General features: G+C 54.1%; 1 long non-coding RNA gene across 1 annotated transcript in view; it reads left to right on the forward strand.

The window, feature by feature from the left end:
- Positions 1 to 12,896: 12,896 nt before the first annotated feature.
- Positions 12,897 to 16,028, forward strand: part of LOC108447097 — a 4,983-nt gene continuing 1,851 nt past the window's right edge. The window contains exon 1 of the long non-coding RNA XR_001862497.1: positions 12,897 to 15,754. This is a non-coding gene — a long non-coding RNA (uncharacterized LOC108447097). The remainder of the gene's footprint in view (positions 15,755 to 16,028) is intronic.

Consider the following 16,028-nt stretch of genomic DNA (forward strand, 5'->3'; position numbering starts at 1 on the left):
GATGGGTTTTAAGGTCCTTCCCAGCCCAACCCATCCTGAGGTTTTCGGATTCTATGGAATGTGTCTGGCTCGATTTTCCACTGCTTATTTTAGATTTTGGTGGGACTGACCTCTAAATCCAGCTGGGGACTGAGAAAAACACCTGGAACAATCTTCCTTCCATTTTCAGTCATGTTCTCTCCTAAATTTCTTGAAATCTCAGGAAATATTTCAAGAGGAGAGGGAGCAAACCACCAGCAGTTGATCTCCTTCCTCTGGAAAAGGATGCTGAGGTTGGAGAAAATGGAGTGAAGGAAATCCCAGGAATCTGGGGCACCAGGGATTCATTCCCTTTGGAAAACTAGTCATCCCTCGGCCTCTGAAATTGGAGAATCACTTCCCTGCTGGGATGGCACAGGGACACCATGGTGAGGTTGGAAGGGATCACCTTGCACAGCTTCCTGGGGAAGCTGGGCCCTGCAGTTCCCAGTTTTTGGAAGGAAAGCTGCTGGAGTGTTACAGGGCCACGCCCAGCACATCCTGGCAGGGGATGCTCCACACAGGAATTCCCTCTTCCACAGCCCTTGGAGGCACAGATTCCAGACCAGCTCCACACAGGATTTCCCTCTTCCGCAGCCCCTGGAGTCAGGGATTCCAGACAAGCTCCACTCAGGAATTCCCTCTTCTACAGCCCTTGGAGTCACAGATTCCAGACAAGCTCCACTCAGGAATTCCCTCTTCTACAGCCCTTGGAGTCACAGATTCCAGACAAGCTCCACTCAGGAATTCCCTCTTCTACAGCCCTTGGAGTCACAGATTCCAGACAAGCTCCACTCAGGAATTCCCTCTTCTACAGCCCTTGGAGTCACAGATTCCAGACAAGCTCCACTCAGGAATTCCCTCTTCTACAGCCCTTGGAGTCACAGATTCCAGACAAGCTCCACTCAGGAATTCCCTCTTCTACAGCCCTTGGAGTCACAGATTCCAGACAAGCTCCACTCAGGAATTCCCTCTTCTACAGCCCTTGGAGTCACAGATTCCAGACAAGCTCCACTCAGGAATTCCCTCTTCTACAGCCCTTGGAGTCACAGATTCCAGACAAGCTCCACTCAGGAATTCCCTCTTCTACAGCCCTTGGAGTCACAGATTCCAGACAAGCTCCACTCAGGAATTCCCTCTTCTACAGCCCTTGGAGTCACAGATTCCAGACAAGCTCCACTCAGGAATTCCCTCTTCTACAGCCCTTGGAGTCACAGATTCCAGACAAGCTCCACTCAGGAATTCCCTCTTCTACAGCCCTTGGAGTCACAGATTCCAGACAAGCTCCACTCAGGAATTCCCTCTTCTACAGCCCTTGGAGTCACAGATTCCAGACAAGCTCCACTCAGGAATTCCCTCTTCTACAGCCCTTGGAGTCACAGATTCCAGACAAGCTCCACTCAGGAATTCCCTCTTCTACAGCCCTTGGAGTCACAGATTCCAGACAAGCTCCACTCAGGAATTCCCTCTTCTACAGCCCTTGGAGTCACAGATTCCAGACAAGCTCCACTCAGGAATTCCCTCTTCTACAGCCCTTGGAGTCACAGATTCCAGACAAGCTCCACTCAGGAATTCCCTCTTCTACAGCCCTTGGAGTCACAGATTCCAGACAAGCTCCACTCAGGAATTCCCTCTTCTACAGCCCTTGGAGTCACAGATTCCAGACAAGCTCCACTCAGGAATTCCCTCTTCTACAGCCCTTGGAGTCACAGATTCCAGACAAGCTCCACTCAGGAATTCCCTCTTCTACAGCCCTTGGAGTCACAGATTCCAGACAAGCTCCACTCAGGAATTCCCTCTTCCACAGCCCTTGGAGGCACAGATTCCAGACCAGCTCCACACAGGATTTCCCTCTTCCGCAGCCCCTGGAGTCACAGATTCCAGACGAGCTCCACACGGGAATTCCCTCTCCACAACCCTTGGAGTCACAGATTCCAGAGAAGCCTTGGAGAGGTCCTAGGCTAATGGAGAAGTGAAATATGGGATGTGTCAGGAATTTAATTAAAGAGAGAATGATTCCAGTCCCTCAGCTCGTTTAAACCAGAGCTCAGGAGGGTCTTCTCTCATCACAGGTAATTATCCAAGCATTCCCTGCTCCCATTCCCAAGGAAGAGCAGAGTGAGCTCATCCATCACCTGGTTAATGCCAGGGTTTGTGGTAAACAGGAACAAGGCGTTAGCAGGTGAAGTGTGATTGGGATCTTCTCAGCTCCCTCAGCACCAGAGGAGCCTTTCCCAAACCTATCCCAAGAGGTGTTTCAAAGCAGAAATATTTTAAAATATTAACTAATTAATAATAAAATTTAATTAAATAATTGGATAATTAATTTAATTTCATTTTAATCATTAAATAATGGAATCATTATCTCCTCCCAGGGCAGAGAGGAAGAACAAACCCTTCTGTGGCACAGACAAAAAACCAATAATTCCCTGAGGCTTCCCAAGCCCTGGGTGCTGTCCTCGTCCTCTCCAGGGGTCAGAGCTGGGGACTCACCCAGGCTGAACCTCCTCAGGGGTGATGAATCCCCAGCACCTGCACCGTGAATCCTCAGGGAAGCACTGGAGAGGGAAAACCGGGCAGAGCACGGCTGCTGCTCCTGGCAAAGGGCACCTGGAAGCTGTGCCAGGGCCTTGGGGTTCAGCCACAGCAGCCCCAGAGTGCTCCAGGAGGGCACAATTCTTGTGCTGGCAGCTTTCATCAGACAAGGTTTGCTTTGGGTCCTTTTCCTCCCCATTTTGGTGCAGAAAAAGCCCAATTAAAGTGGCCTAAAAAACCCAATTAAAAGTGCAGAAAAAGCCCAATTAAAGGGGCAGAGAAAGGCCAATTAAAGGGGCAGAGAAAGCCAATTAAGGTGCACGAAAAGCCCCATTGAAGTTGCCTTCAAACATGGCTGGCAGGTTGCCTTCCCTGCCCATGGAGGGGATGGAATGGGATTGGCTTTAAGGTCCCTTCCAACCCAATCCCGTCTGGGATACGATCACAAAAAGGGTCCTTAAACCCTGCAGCTGCATCCCGGGTGTGGAAGAGGTGGGAATGCAGCAGCAGGTCTGGCATGGGCTGGGATCCCCAGGGTTCTCCCTCACCTCCTGCCCACCCTGTGCCTCGGACGAGGGGTGTCCAGTGGGACCCTCAACGTCCCAGTCCCAGCAGCTCTGGGATCTCCACCCCAGGCAGGGCAGTTCCAGGGGGGCTGCAGCTCCTGGAGAATCCACCCCGGGACCCAGCACCCCAAGCTGGGCTGGACCCCTGGATCCCAATCCCACAGGAGGCTCTGGATGCAGCAGCTCCCGCCCCAAACCCGCTGGGCTGTGGGGCTGAGCTCGGCAGCTCCAGAGGAACAGGGATACATTTTGAGTGGGAATAATCTGCATTATGAATGGAGGAACACGTCACGCCAGCCCTACACGGAAAGGCACTCACGGTGCTGCTCTCCAGAGGGTGTTGGAGGGAACAGGACTTCATTCCTCTCTCCATGATTCATCCATATGCAAAGCCCCTCTGTGGAGGTAAAAACCTTTTATGCTCATCCATAGATAACGAGGAAAGAGTTATAAATACTTAACGGTATTTAGATCTCTCACAAGTGCGTGCTTTAGCTCTTCTTAGGGCTGGAATTGTCTCCTGCCGGGCCTCTCCCAGCCTGTTTGCCCTGGAGAACGGGAACTGCACTTGGAGACATGGATGCATTTAATGAATAAGTTGTCAGCTCGAAAGGAGCGCTCAGAAGGTTGTTAAATCCGTGTGTCCAGACCGAGGGGCGGGCAGGAGAGGGGTGGTGCTGGAACAGCTGAGTCACTCAGGAGCATTTTATGGGGTAGAGCGAAGCTACGGCCCAGCAGGAAAAGGATGCCAGCAGAACTGCAGACCCCTTCCCTGCCTGCATGCAAAGGTGGAGTTCCACGGCCCAGCAGGGAAAGGATGCCAGCAGAACTGCAAACCCCTTCCCTGCCTGCATGCAAAGGTGGAGTTCAGAAATCAGCTCCCCACAACAGGAGAGGTGTTTCAGGGCCTCTCCTAGACAGAAGAGTAGGAATGGCATCTCAGGTCATTCCCAACCCAAAGCATTCCGGGATTCCCGGAGTCTGAGTGGCAGTGGTTGATTCCAACCGGGATGGTTCGTTCTAGAACACTCTGAGTGCCAATGTGTGCCCAGGCTGCTCACGCAGACCTCGAAGCTAGGCTCTCCACGTCCCCAGGTGCCACATCCCATGGCTCAGGAGCCCCTGCAGGGGTGGGGGACAGTCCCCTGTCACCAGGGAGGTCACTGCACCGGGCTCTGGCCCTGCCTGCAGCCAGCCTCAAACACTGGGACAGCTCTTTGCAGCTCCTGTCTGAGCCGGTCCCCATCTCTCTGGATGGGGTGTGGGGTGCCAGGCTCCTGGCACGATCTCCCTGAGGCCGGGATGGGCCATCTGACTGCTTTGGGGACAGAACAAAGGGAGAACAGGGCAAAGGAAAATGATTTAGGATCGTGCAAAACCTGCCTGGGGAAGGGGCAGCAGAGCTGCAGCAAGAGCACAGCCCCAAGCTGCTCCTGGGAGGCCATAAAACGGTTACAGCTCATTAGTTAATTAGCTGAAGTGCTAATTAGGAGCACCCTGCCCTGCTCCAGGTCAGGCCCAGTAGGAGCTGCCCTGGAAGGAGCAGTCTGGGATGGTTGGGCTCCCTGCAGGAATTGTCCTTGCTGCTGGTATGGGGTGCCTGTGGGGTGCCTGTGGGGTGCAGGGAAGTGGCAGTGGGATTTTGGGAAGGGCTTTGGGTGGCTGGGGTGGGGCTGGCTGTGCTCGGCGTGGTTTGGAGCTGGGCGGGGTGGCTCAGGGTGGTCCCTGTGCAGCCGGGCTGCTCCTGGGGGCTGCCCCTGCCTCGGGAGGGCTCCTGCCCTTCCCACAGCACCGGGAGGGCTGGACGGGAGTGCCTGGGGACAGTGAAGGAGCTGCAAACCCAGAAATCCAGAATCCACCTGAGGATGTGACTCCCGTGGTGGCAGGTGCTGTGCAAATGTGCTAAATCCCTCCTGGATCCCAGGATCTCCTTTCGTGGCTCTCCCAGCTCCTCACCAGTTGAGATCAAACCCTGTAAATGGCTTTCTGCTCCCAGAAATGGCCCTGGGGGCTCGCTGGGGCGTGGAAGTGCTCAGGAGACTGAATTTCATTGGGGAAGTGGTGTTGGGGCTGAGAACTTGCAGTGCAGCTTGTCTGGCACTTGGCTGAGTGCAGAGGGGCAGAGCCTGCTCACAACCCTGTTAAAGGGGGTTTGGGGTGATTCCTGGTGTGAACTGGAGCTCTAAAGGGAGCTGAAGGTGCTCTGACCCCGCAGCAGAGCCGGGAGGTTGGGTGGGAACGGGGCTGGGGTTGGATTAGTGGAACACCTGCAGTGCTGAGGAAAGGATGTGGATCAGCCTTGGAGGGTTTTCCAGCCTTAAAGATTCCATGAAATGGTTTTTCTTGATGTGTTCAGGTATCCCATGGTTTGGGTGGGAAGAGACCCTAAAATCATCCAGTGCCCCCCTGCCATGGGCAGGGACACCTCCCACTGTCCCAGGCTGCTCCAAGCCCCAATGTCCAGCCTGGCCTTGGGCACTGCCAGGGATCCAGGGGCAGCCCCAGCTGCTCTGGGCACCCTGTGCCAGGGCCTGCCCACCCTCCCAGGGAAGGATTTCTCCCAGTTTTCCCAGTGCCCTTCTCACCCTGGGGACACAGGATCTGGTGGCTGCAGGATCTGGTTTAGTGTTGTCAGCTCCTGCCTGGAGTGAGACTGATGCATCCACAGAACCCCATGGAAGCTCGGCTGCATTTTCCCCTCTTGCCTGGCTCGGATTTGTGTATCCTGGGCGCAGCTCTGTCCATTTTCCATCTCTTTGGATGGAATGTGCCTGTGCCAGGCTCCTGGCGCAGCTACCCTGGGCTGGGATAGGACTTCCAGCTGTTCTGGATAGAGAGGGAGAACCAGGCAAAGGAGCCTGAAGGGCATAATTCCAAACCCTGGAGCGTTTCCAGCCTCTGGGACCAGATAAATGTGCCTGTCCCTACAACTTCCCCATCCTGTGCTGACAAATTGCTCTATCTTCACATGCACAGCTCCCGAAAAATGGCAAAATCTCATTATTTTGTAGCATATGGAACCATTCCAAGGCAAAACAGCTTCTCTGGAATATTTGCTGCGATTCCCAGGTATAAGTGGAAGCCATAATTAGCAGGCTGGTGTGAGAACCCAAACACTCCTCAGGCTGGAGGAGATGCAATCTGCTGAAGTAGATTCCGATCCCATGGGATGCTCAGAGCTCCTGCACTGCAGCTGGAGCTGGATTTGCATCCCGAGCCGTGTGCTGGCAGCTCTGGCTCTGTAACTGTTTGGATTTGGATCCCTCCGTCCATCCTGGCCTGCAGGAGCTCTCCAGAGCAGCATCCCAGAGCTCCTGAGGGCTCTGAAGGTTTCCCCCAGGTGTTCCCTGTTTGCTGAGCCCTGTCCTGCTCACCCTGGGTTCATCTGAGATCAATGCAGAGAGGGGAGCTGGGAGGGGGAGCAGGCGCTGATTGGAGGCTGCATTTCCATGGAGTGCCCTGGAGTGGGAATAAAAGTCCTTTGGACAGTGTGCAGGCTTGGAAAACAAAGAGCAGAGCCCTCCTCCTCCATCTCCATGGAAATGCAGAGCTTTCCACCCTGTGTGCTTCACCGTTTAGGATCTCTGAGAGTCCCCGATGTATTTGGGCTGTGGTTGATTTAACCCTGAAGGATTTAACCCTTTGGTGCTCCTGAGATACCAATATACACCGGAAATGATTTTCCTGCATATAAAATGGGAATTAGGGAGGGATTTTTCTGTTTCTGGAGCAGGATTTATTCCCTGGGTTTTAAGGTGCCCTTACAAGAACAGAGTCTTTGGGTTTGGATAAAGAAGAAACTGGGAAGGAATTGTTCCCTGGGAGGGTGCTGAGGCCCTGGCACGGGGTGCCCAGAGCAGCTGTGGCTGCCCCTGGATCCCTGGCAGTGCCCAAGGCCAGGCTGGACATTGGGGCTGGGAGCAGCCTGGGACAGTGGGAGGTGTCCCTGGAGTGGCAGGGGTGGATTGGGATGGGCTTTAAGGTCCCTTCTACCCCAAACCATTTTATATTTCTGTTCTCTTCACCTCCAACCCCGCTGTAAGCAGTGCCTGAAATGTGAGTTTCCCCCAGTGATTAACTCCGGACAGGGAATGTTGGCTACAAACACCTGGACCTCCAGGCTGGCTCCTGGACTTTCTCCTGAACCAGGCCAGGTCCCATCAGCACCCGCCTCGGGCCGGGCTTGCAGGGAGGGAGGAGCTCATTAGCAGCTGGGTAATTAAGAGGCTTTTGTGAGAGCAGCCCTTGGATCCCTCCTGGTGAGCGGCTCCTGCACAAGCGGGAGGAAATGGGATCACTCCAAAGGGGATCACTCAATCCGGAGGGGATTAGAGCGGGGTTAATGGCAGTTCTGGGGTTAATTGTGGATCCCTTTTGTAGTGAGCTCCACCACCACTGGGAGGATGTGGGGATTGAGGATCCCCAGGAGCTCCGGGAGTGATTTCCAGGAGCTGCCTCTGTGACCCAGAGCTGGAATTAGCCGTACCCATAAATGTCCCCTCTCCGCACGAGCTGATCCATGGATTGGTGTCCAGCCACTGGAACCAGGATGAAATGCCTTTTCCACCGCCGCGTTTGCTGCTTTTTCACGCTTGCCTTCACGACAAGTGATGGTTTGGGATGGTTAACGTGGGTGAGCTTTAAGGTCCCTTCCTCCTCAAACCCTTCTGGGATTTCGGGAGCGCTCGGGGGCCGGAGCTGGGGCTGTAACAGCACCAGGGAATCTCGGAGCCCTAAACTGCACCGCTGTGCCAAACCCTGCTGCAAAAACCTCTCCCTAGCCTCTACCAAAGCCCTGCTTTCCATCCCCATCCCTCCTTCCTGCCCCTCCTCGCTCCCAGTTTCCCGAAGGCGGCACTGCCGGTGTTTGTAGGGAGCTGGGGATGAGCCCAGCGGGGGTGGGAGGCTCTCGACAGCCCGGAGGGGCTGCAGAGGGCTCGGCTCTAACCCTGAGCTGTTATTTACCCCAGGCAGAGCCACTTTGCCATGGAAAAATGCGGGTAATGGGTCCTGGAGAGGAAACTGGGGGTTTTTCTGGATGTTCAGGGCTATTATCCTTTAGATTAAGAGCAGCTAGTCCCAGCTAATGAGCTCCAGCCCACAGAGTGTGCGAGATGAACTCTCGCTACGTAGAGAGCTTTGGTTAATCTTGTAATTATCAAATGAATGAAATTACTCCTAACAGCCTGTAATTTCGTGGTCAAGCAGATAATTGCCATCCCTGCCTAAAGCAGGGAAAATCCGCCTTGGTGGGAATCAACTCTGGGCTCCAGGTGCAGGGGCAGCGGGTTCTGCTCATCCCTGCTCATCCCTGGCTGCCCGGGGGGTTTGGAGTCCCCGTCCCTGGAGGGGTCCGAGGAAGGGCTGGAGGTGACAGTGCTGAGTTCTGCAGAGCCACGAGGTCCCCCCTGAGTTTCCTTTGCTCCAGGCTGAGCCCCTTTCCAGCTCCCTCAGCTGATCCAGGGATGTCTGTTTTGGGGGGGGAAAAAATCCTTGGATTTGGCAATTCCTAATAACACATGTCCCTGAAAGTTTTGACAGCTGGGAATAGAAAACCATCAAAAAACTCCCAGAGCTGAGTCACTCGGTGCTCTGGGCTGGGAAGGGGGCACGGGCTGGGTTTGATGGTCCTGGAGGGCTTTTCCAGCCCCAGGGGTTCTGGGATTTTGTGGTGTCAGAGCTGCTGGGTCTGAGATCAGCAGTGGCCCCAGCCTGGCTCTCAGCAGATCCCAGCCCTTCCTGGGGTGGACATCCCACGCCTCTGAGCTCTGCAGCTTTGCCTCCTCCTCATTCCAAGCCACATTTGAAACCCCTGCTGTTCAGGAGCTGCTGGAGCTGGATTTTTCCTTCTCTCTGTGCTTTGACCCAGCTGCTTTGGGTTTCACTAAGCAACCGCTGACTTTCCCCTTATTAACATTTGCTGCTGCTTATAAATAAGAAATGAGGTTCTAATAATAATCACTTTCTTTGCTTAATTAAGGCACTTCCATTTAACGACTGTTGAGTGTTTTTCTGCTTCCCGGTTTGTTTTTGAACGCCTTGCCTTAATGATGCCAGGGTTTGAGGGATGGCCCTCAGGAGGAGGAACTTTCCTGGACAAATTAGGGACTCTCTGGGGACTGAGCCACAAGTGGTGACAGTCAGGTGCAACCCAGGGCTCTGCCATTAATGACTTCCAGATGTTTCCAGTGAGGTTTTCAGGGAATGTGCTGGAAGAGGCAGGCAAGGAAATTAAGGCAGGTGATTACAGTAAATCCCAGTTCCAAGGGCAGCTCCTTTTTCCTCACCAACAGCTGGGAAAAGGGCAGAGCGGGAATAAATGGATACATCCAAGGGAGGGAGAACCAGCACCTCAAGCTGGGGGATGAGAGTAGCGAAATGCTGGAGCTGTGCCCGGTGTCTTTAGCAGCCCTTCCCACATTATTTAATGTCATTCCCTCGAAAACGTTCTTTTAAAAATACAACAGCTCCAGAAACAGCGAGAACTCCAAGGTGACATTTTGATGCATAAACACTTGGGAAACAATGGCAGGAGTTCATATCACACAAATGGGGATGTTTGTGGTAAAACCCGCAAGGGAACAACTCCGTGGCTGGGAGAGGAGCAGGTGCAGGGGGGTGATTCCTTTGGGGAATGTCAGCCCAAACTTCTGGGGTTTGGCCGTCTCCCTGCAGGAGCCAAGAGGTGCCTGGTGGGACAGGAAAAGGTGAAAGAAGCAGGGATTTAGACTGGATAAAGGAAAAGGTTTTTTACAGTGAGGGTGGGCAGGCCCTGGCACAGGGTGCCCAGAGCAGCTGTGGCTGCCCCTGGATCCCTGGCAGTGGCCAAGGCCAGGCTGGACATTGGGGCTTGGAGCAGCCTGGGACAGTGGGAGGTGTTGGGGTTGGAATGGGACGGGATTTATGGTCCCTTCCAGCCCACACCAGGCTGGGATGTGCTGAGCTGCCCTTCACGAGAAGGGTTCAGGGAATCACAGAACGGCTCCGTCGTTTCCCTCGGGATGGGAAGAACCGATCCCATCTCCCAGTAATTGTCCTGATGCAAACCCTGACATTTTGCCTCACAAAGGCCGGTGATTGGGGACTCGTTTGGGATTGCTGGCCCCTTTTGGAGAGCTCTAATTGCACCATTGGAATGACCAAAATACCCCTCCCCAGCCCGGGGGTGCCGGGCACTCTCACTCCAAAGTGACTCAGCTCTGGAAAACAGGGTTTTGGTGGCTTTCTATTTTCAGTTGTCAAAACTTTCAGGGAAATGTGTTATTAGGAATTACCAAATTAAGGACTTTCCCCCCCAAATTAGAAATACCTGGATCAGCTGAGGGAGCTGGGAAGGGGCTGGAGAATTCCTGAGGGAGCTGGAAAGGGGCTCAGCCTGGAGCAAAGGAGGCTCAGGGGGGCCCTTGTGGCTCTGCACAAGTCCCTGACAGGAGGGGGCAGCCGGGGGGGTCGGGCTCTGCTGGCAGGGAACAGGGACAGGAGGAGAGGGAACGGCCTCAGGCTGGGCCAGGGGAGGGGCAGGGTGGATATTGGGAACATTTCCTGTCCATCCTATTGCAGGGTGTGAAGCTCCAGCATTCCCTCTTTGCTCCTGGCAGGATTTAGGTGTGAAGCCCAAGGAGCCCGAGAATGCTGAGTGCAAACATTTCCTGCCCTTTTCCAGAAGGTGTCTACGGATTCCAGCTGATCCCGCAGGTGCCCATCCCTCCCCTGGCCTTCCCGTGCCCACCTGCTCCAAGGTGCGTGGTTCGGCTAAAAAAAGCTCGTTAATTAAACATTCCCGGCTGTGCCAGATGGAGCCGAGCTCCCAGGGCAGGGAGGGATTTGGGAACGCTGGCAAGGCACAAAAGGCGCTGCCAGCCCTGCCCTGGCTGGGCAGGGGGTGCCCGGGGATGGGGTGAGAGCAGAGCCACCTCCGTGCTGTAAAGGGACATTAAAGGGGAAGGAATGTGGGATGTTGAGCTCCCTGCTGGGCTGGGTGATGGAAGAACGGCTTTCCTCTCTGGAATTCCGCTCTGGAAAGTGGCACGGGAATCGCAGCCATGCAGGACCTGCCCTGTGGATGAGCTCCGTTCGCTCAGCGCTGCTCACACAGGAACGGTGGAGTGTCCTTTCCATCCAAGGTTGTTTCCATGGTAACGGGACGGGATCTCTGGGACCGGGAATGTCGCTGCTCCCTGCACCGGCGCTGGGAATTCTGCTCTGCTCCTTTCCCCACTGAAACAGGCAGAGGGGGCAAGGGATGGGAATAATCCTGGAGCTCCAGAACTTTCTTCTCTCATGCCCTGGCCGTTGGCTTGTGAGGGAATTGCAGGAATTTTGGATGGAAAAGCTGCAGCCCCGTCCTGAGCTGATGGGCAGTCAGGTGTTGGGTGCCCCTTGCAGGGCCTAAAGAGATTCCAGGAGAGCTGCAGAGGGACTGGGGCCAAGGCATGGAGGGACAGGACACAGGGAATGGCTTCCCAGTGCCAGAGAGCAGGGATGGATGGGAGATTGGGAAGGAATTCCTGGCTGGCTGGGAGGGGAGGCCCTGGCACAGGTTATTCCATGGCTGCCCCTGGATCCCTGGAAGTGTCCCAGGCCAGGCTGGAGCAGCCTGGGATAGTGGGAGGTGTGGGATGGGACTTAAGAGCCCTCCCAATCCAAACCATTCTTGGATTCATCCATTTTCCCAGTGCCAGAAATCCCTGGTCCCTCCAGCTGCAAACCTCGAACCCTGTGGCCGTGCCTGCCCATCCCAGCCTTCAAAACAGCCCGGGCTCATTTAACCAGAGCAGGACCCCAATTCTTGCAGTTCCCCTGGGCGTTCCCACCTCTTTGCCAGGTAGTTTTCCTTTTGTTTCCCAAACAGGTGGCAAAGCTCTGCGGGCTGCAGTTGCTGGGTGTGGAGTGGGGCCCTCATTCCAAAGGGAAAGGCACATCCTGCTGATTAGGCTGAGCTAATTAACGGCAGCTGTATCCCCATGGGAGCCCGCACACAGCTCTGGCGCTTGTTGTCCCCTCCAGAGAGGTTTTTAGCGAGGTCCTGGGGTGTGGCAGTGCCGCAGCGTCCCCAGCTCTGCCTCCTCGGTGCTATTTTTTAGCAACAATCCGAATTATGGCCACAACAACTCCTGGTTCCCAAAGCCCGGCCGCGCAGAACCCCTTCCCTCCTGCCCACGGCTTCTGAAATACGCTTTAATCAGGATTGCTGAGGTGCTGCCTATAAAACACATCCCATCCCTGACAGGAATGACGGTCTGGAGCCATTCCCTGATGAACTCCCTGCTCTCCAAGGGAATGTGCCCGGGCTATAGCTGGAGTTCCTCACGGGGGAGGCTCTGTGGCCGTGAAAAGGAGCGTGAACCACCTGCGAATTCCTAATCCCCGGGGTCTGACAGAAGCCCGGGAAGCCAATCTTTCCCAAAGAGCGGGATTTCGGTGTCTCCAGGAGTAGGGAGCTCTCGCAGTTCGAGGCTCCATGTCCAAAGCCCAGTTCCGTGCCTGTTTGGGCTCAAGTCATTTGTGGGAATTGCAGGTGCCACCGGTGAGTTTCTCTTTGGGCGCTTTTTCTCTCCAATTCCAGATGTAACGGCCTTGAACTGCCAGGTAGGGATGGATGGGATATTGGGAAGGAATTCCTGGATGGGAGGGTGGGGAGGGGCTGGGATGGAATTCCCAGAGCAGCTGGGGCTGCCCCTGGATCCCTGGCAGTGTCCCAGGCCAGGCTGGACATTGGGGCTGGGAGCAGCCTGGGACAGTGGGAGGTGTCCCTGGGTTGGAATGGGATGAGTTTTAAGGCCCTTTCCAACCCAAACCAGTCTGGGATTCCCTGTGAAGGTTTTTTGGTGATATTTTATGATTTTTTGGGTAAATGCATTCCCACTGGTGGTCCCAGCCAGTGCCAAATGTCCCCACTCCATCCCTGGGCTTTAATTCCAGTGGGTCCCAGGGGGGCCTTCTATTCCAGCTGCATCCCATATTCCCTTTCCTTAGGCTGTGCTGCAAAATCACCAGGAGTTCCTTTGTCCTGGTGTGTATACAAAACTATGGAGACCCCGATTTGGGATGCAGGGATCCAGCCTGGACTTGGGATCCTCCTGAGCCCGAAAACCAGCAATGCCTGTCCTGCGGGACAGAGGGGCAGCAGGAGGGAGAACCTGGGACACAGTGCCTCTCTCTGCTGGGAGCAGGGGCAGTCCAGCGGCAAATCCCCTTTCCAAACCTTTATTCCCTAATTAGAGCCATCTGGAAGCCCTGGATCTCAGTGGATTCCGATTATCCAGCGAATTTAATCATGGGATAATAGAAGCGTGGGCTGGAGCGGGCAGGAGGGCACCTGAAGGACCTTTCGGTGGCGCTGCCTTTGTCCTGCTGCCGGCTCCTTTCCCTGCTTCCCCAGGCTGGCAGGGCTGCAGGCAGCTCTGTCTCTATAGAAACGGGCCCTGGGCTCTGCTGCAGGCGCTTCTCCAGGGTTTCATTTCGGGAAATTAACGGCAGGAGGAGGAGAGAAGGAGGGATAAGGAAGGTCTCCAGTTTACACATTGAGGGGTTGTTTTGCCCTAATCGGGAGGGGAAAGGGGAAGGAATATTATGGGTTGTAGATATTTAATTAACATTTAATACACGTGGAAGAGTGGGGGCATTTCCATTTCTTTTGGCCCCCAAATGGCCACAATCAAACCACCGAAGCTGGATGGAAAATGGACACGAATTAATTAATTAATTTATTTAGGAGAACCAGTCCCAGATGGATTTTCCTCCCGGTGTTTTTCCCTCTCTGAAGACAAACCCAGAACGTTTCTTTGGTGAAAACCTCTCTTTCTGATGTATTTGTTATAATTTGATGTTTATTATCCCGTGGGTTGCTTGGAGAGCCATCAGTGACAGAATTCCTGCCCCATTCCCAGCAAGGGCTGCCATGATTCCATAAGGAATTGGGTCTCCTAGGGAAACACGTGACTGTTCCCTCATTTACTCCTCCTTTGGGAGCAGATTCCATATGAATTCACATGGCTTTGGCTGAAATTCCAAGGATATTATTCCCAAGGGTCACTTGCCTACACTTTGGGTTGGATTGATCTTTCTTTAGGGCGTGATTTAGCAAGTGCTGGAAATTCTCCTCAGTGCTCGTGCAGCCTCTACTTCCAAAATATCCTGGGAAAAGGCTGGAATGCAGCATTCCAGCTCTGCCAGGAGCAGGGCTGTGTGGGAAGTGCTGCACAGAAACAGAACCGCTCCTGAAGAGCAGCAGGAAAGGAGGAATAAAAACCAGGAGGTTTTTACTGCTGGAAATGACTAATTTAAAACAAAACCAAAGCCTTTCCAAAGCATTGTCTCCTGCTGGAAGCAGGATTTTCCATCAGATTTTCAGGATTTGGCGAGAATGCCTAAAAGAAAGCCGGATAAATATTTCAGATGCTCAGCCGAAGTTCACTCCGGGAAGGAATTGCACCTGGAAGTTGTTCCTTGGGGTTTGTTTTATTTGGAGTGATGCTCTGGGCTCTTCAGGGTGGGGCAGGTCCCATCCCAAATATCCCATGGGAATAGAAACACTTCAGCATTCCTGGGATAAAGCAGTTCGTCTTCAGCTTTGGCCCTCCCAGATCCCTGAGGATCTGGTGCTGCTGTTCTAGGACTCTCAAAAGCTGGGAGGAAGCCCTGGGCAGCCCCCGGGGTGAGATCCCCTTATCCCTCCCAATTCCCAGCCCCTGGAAGTGACTGATCCCAAAATCCCGGTGGGGAAAGAGCGATCCAAACAGCAATTTGGGATATTAAAGATTTAGAGAGGAGTGGTGAGACCCTGCCAGCTGGGATGTGAACCATGGCAGGATAAGAGGATGAGAATTTGGATTTTATTCCAGCAAAATTTGTATTCCAGGATTTTGGATGCCAGGAACAACTTCCAGGTGGAAGGGTTTGACAATATTCCCATTTTACCATCTCCTGACTCCAGAGCTCTCCTGGTGGGTGCAGAGCTCCCACTGGGCCCTCCCAGGGATGTGGGAGCCAAACTGGAACCCGAGATTCCGGATCTAAGGACAAAAGGGGAATATTTTGGAAATTATTCAATTCCCTCCCAGATAATATTCCAGCCTTGAAGTCTCCTGCCTCCCTGGCCTCCTTGACTGCCTGTGTAGGGCACCCCTGGATTTTCCAGCTCCCGGTTTGTCCGTGGCAATGGGATCATTTTGGCCCCGCTGGACAAGCATTGGAAAACAGCTTGGATTCCCTTTTTTCCCTTTTCCTCACAGGAATTCCTGCCACCAGGACTGGGGAATTCTTCCCTGTGCTGGCACAGCCCAGAACTTCCTCATGAGGTGCAGCCAGAGGGATTTTTCATGGGCACATCCCATGGATTCCTCCATAAATCTCCGCACATGATCCGCGGGGAATTGGAGGCCGGATTTTGAGCGTGGGTAAGGGAGACCTGTGGGAAAGCAGCCGCTGAAGGCACCAGGACCACAACAATTCCTGAGCTCCATCGCCATGGAAACAGCGAATCCATGCTTGGGCCATGGATGCGAACCGGATTCCAGCGGGAGCAGCGGTGGGACGGCTCTGGAACAGCTCTGTGTGCTCGGCATGGAGGGGGAAAGGTGGGAGAAGGGGTTTCCATCTCCAGCTCATCCCAGTATTTCTGGTGGGTGATGCAGGTGAGCCATGGGATGGAGTAGGAGGGAATTCTATTTATTATCCACTGGTGAGGGCAAGGATGAGAGAAATCCCTGAGATGATCCCACAGAGATAATCCCACAATGGCTTTGCTTGGAAAAGCCTTCCAAGGCCATGGAGTCCAACCATTCCCAGCCCTGCCCCTGTTCCCAGGTGCCACATCCACAGGGCTTGAAATCCCTTCAGGGATGGGCACTCCGAACCTCCCTGGGCAGCTCCTTCCAAGGCCTGAGCACCCTTTCCATGGGGAAATTC

Source organism: Corvus brachyrhynchos, unplaced genomic scaffold (genome assembly GCF_000691975.1).
Source record: "Corvus brachyrhynchos isolate BGI_N302 unplaced genomic scaffold, ASM69197v1 scaffold45, whole genome shotgun sequence".
NCBI lineage: Eukaryota > Metazoa > Chordata > Aves > Passeriformes > Corvidae > Corvus > Corvus brachyrhynchos.